The following is a 2,808-nucleotide window of genomic DNA, read 5'->3' as shown; positions in this document are numbered from 1 at the left end:
ACTATACTATGCCTTTTTTTCTTTTTTTTTTGCCTTACTATACTATGACGTTTTTTCATTTTTGATGCCTTACTATACTATGACTTTTTTGGTTTTTATGCCTTACTATGACTTTTTGGGGTTTTTTTGCCTTACTATACTATGACTTTTTTCTTTTGGTTTTTTTGCCTTACTATACTATGATTTTTTTTTTTTTTTTTAATGACTTACTATACTATGACGTTTTTTCATTTTTTATGCCTTACTATAATATGACTCTTTTAGTTTTTATGCCTTACTATGACTTTTTTGGGTTTTTTTGCTTTACTATACTATGACTTTTTTGGTTTTTATGCCTTACTATGACTATTTTTCTTTTTTCTATGCCTTACTATACTATGACTTTTTTTCACTTTTTTTACCTACTATACTATGACTTTTTTTTTTTTTTTGCCTTAATATACTATGACGTTTTTTCATTTTTGATGCCTTACTATACTATGACTTTTTTGGTTTTTATGCCTTACTATGACTTTTTGGTTTTTTTTTGCCTTACTATACTATGAATTTTTTGTTTTTTTTACCTTACTATTGCCATGACTTTTTTTTGTTTTTTTTGCCTTACTATACTATGACTTTAAAAATAAAAAATAAAATTTTGCCTTACTGTACTGTGACTTTTTTTTAATGCCTTACTATACTATGACTTTTTTATTTTGTTTTTTTGCCTCACTGTACTGTGACTTTTTATTTTTTTTGTCGTACTATACTGTGACTTTTTTTGGTTTTTAAATCTTACTATACTATGACTTTTTTATTTATTGCCTTACTATACTATAACTTATTTTCACTTTTTATGGCTTACTATACTATCACATTTTTTCATTTTCTATGCCTTACTATACTATGACTTTTTAGTTTTTTTTACCTTACTATACTATGATTTTTTTTCGTTTTTTTTGCCTTACTATATTATGACTTTTTTATTTTGTTTTTTTTGCCTCACTGTACTGTAACTTTTTTTTTTTGTCTTACCATACTATGACTTTTTTTCACTTTTTATGCCTTACTAAACTATGACTTTTTGGGGGTTTTTATGCCTTACTATACTATGACTTTTTTTCACTTTTTATGCCTTACTATACTATTATGTTTTTTGACATTTTTTGCTTTACTATACTATGACCTTTTTAAAGTCTAGTATTTTATTGATTTTATCAAACATTAATTTCTAGGTTCATATGCACCAAATAAAAGACACAGGAGGACAAGAAATTTAATACTTATTCACACAATGTTAATAGTGCTTTAAAAAGTACAAATCTTTAAAAGTGCATATTGTGCATGAAAGAACACAGCTACCGTTTCCTGAAGGCAATTAAATTGCACAATGAATATGACAATGTCAGATTCAACAGAAATGTTTACATAAAATACTAATACATGTTAATTCTGCTGATTTAACGTACATGCTTACATGTCTGTAAGAATTATAATCACACTACACAGGAATCAATATCATTGTCCTGGAATGGGAGTTCGTCCAACAGGCTAGGCTGTGCGTTTCATCAGTGCACCTTGCCATCCTTACAGCCAGTCAAAGCAATTGATGCTAAACATCCTCAGCCTACATTTCTTTCAGCACCTCTGTCAGGGAGTCCAGATTGAATTGCTTATTCATCCTCGTTGGCTGGAATTCTTTCCACCCTGATTAAGCTTCCCTCACTTGGGTATGTGTGCGTTGTATGAGAAGCTCCTCTTTTGAACCTATATGTGCGTGTTGTCAGCAGTGCAGAGAACCAGTGTGCATCACGTACTCCCAGTGGGCTTTTGGACCACTCAGGGGAGCGTCTGTCAGCTTCTTCTATTCCTGGTCTGTCTCTGCATGCTGTAATGATTCCTCCTTCTGTGACAAAGGTGGAGCTAACCATTGGTTAGTGAGGTTGCTCTTTAGGGATGGGTAGTCCAAGTATTCATCTCCAACCTTTACTTCTGTTGTCCGGAGGATCAAGAACTGTCCTTGAGTTCCTCCAGTGCTTCCTTTACCACAGCCGACTCTCTCCAGGTTTCAGGTTGTGGCGTTGTCCCTTCTGTCCTTGGAGCAAGGCAGCTCCTACCTGTGTGGAGCAGAGGACAAAGTTACACAATAGCTCAACATTTCATCACTACACTGTCTGTGGTTGGGAGCTGGCCCACAAACACCCGTGTTTAATAGTCTTCCAAACAATACTTCAAAAGGGCTGAGACCATTTTTGGGTATCATCAAAGTTAGGATTAATGGTAATGTGTTTATTCCCAGTTTCTTCTCAACATTTAGCCAGTTTATTCTTTAACGTACCATTCTGTCTCAGGGTACATATCAGAGTGATGCATGCGGTGTTGTCTCAGATCCATCCCCAGGAAAATGCTCGTTTCTTTAACTGTTTTGCTTTTTCCCACGGACATCTGATTTGGCTGTTGGGAAAACTTCAGTCAACAAATGAAGTGATCAGATGGTCCAACAGGGGGCAGACGTTGTTCTCTCCTTACAATATGTTTAGCACGTCAAACACTTGTAAAAGGGGTTAAAGTGTCACAGTATTGTAAATATATTTGAAAAGAAGGAAAAAGTAGAAAAACACAGAGCAGTAATTAATCATGTGAAGACGTTAGAATAACAACATATAACAAATAATAAAAGATTAGAATAAGAAGAAAGAGTAAAATGATTTAAAGAGAATGAAAGAACTGAAAAGTATCTAAGTACCTTTTTCTTCTTGCGTTTCAGACAAAAGCAGGAAGGATGACGGCGTCAAGACCAAACCAGACATCTATGGTGAGACCCCCCCC

The 2,808-nt window shown here is 34.0% G+C and overlaps 1 long non-coding RNA gene across 1 annotated transcript; it reads right to left on the bottom strand.

The window, feature by feature from the left end:
- Nucleotides 1-1,245: 1,245 nt before the first annotated feature.
- On the bottom strand, nucleotides 1,246-2,800 carry LOC111644907 (uncharacterized). The gene is made up of 2 exons (XR_002759825.2): nucleotides 2,318-2,800; nucleotides 1,246-2,096 (listed from the first exon to the last, which is right to left on the bottom strand). It is a non-coding gene; the product is annotated as an uncharacterized LOC111644907 (long non-coding RNA).
- Nucleotides 2,801-2,808: the final 8 nt, after the last annotated feature.

Source organism: Seriola lalandi, unplaced genomic scaffold (assembly GCF_002814215.2).
Source record: "Seriola lalandi dorsalis isolate HSWRI2012SDOR001 ecotype SW California unplaced genomic scaffold, Sedor1 jcf7180002054945, whole genome shotgun sequence".
NCBI lineage: Eukaryota > Metazoa > Chordata > Actinopteri > Carangiformes > Carangidae > Seriola > Seriola lalandi.
Note: the sequence above shows the minus strand (reverse complement) of the source record. Positions and strands in the feature narration are given on the sequence as shown.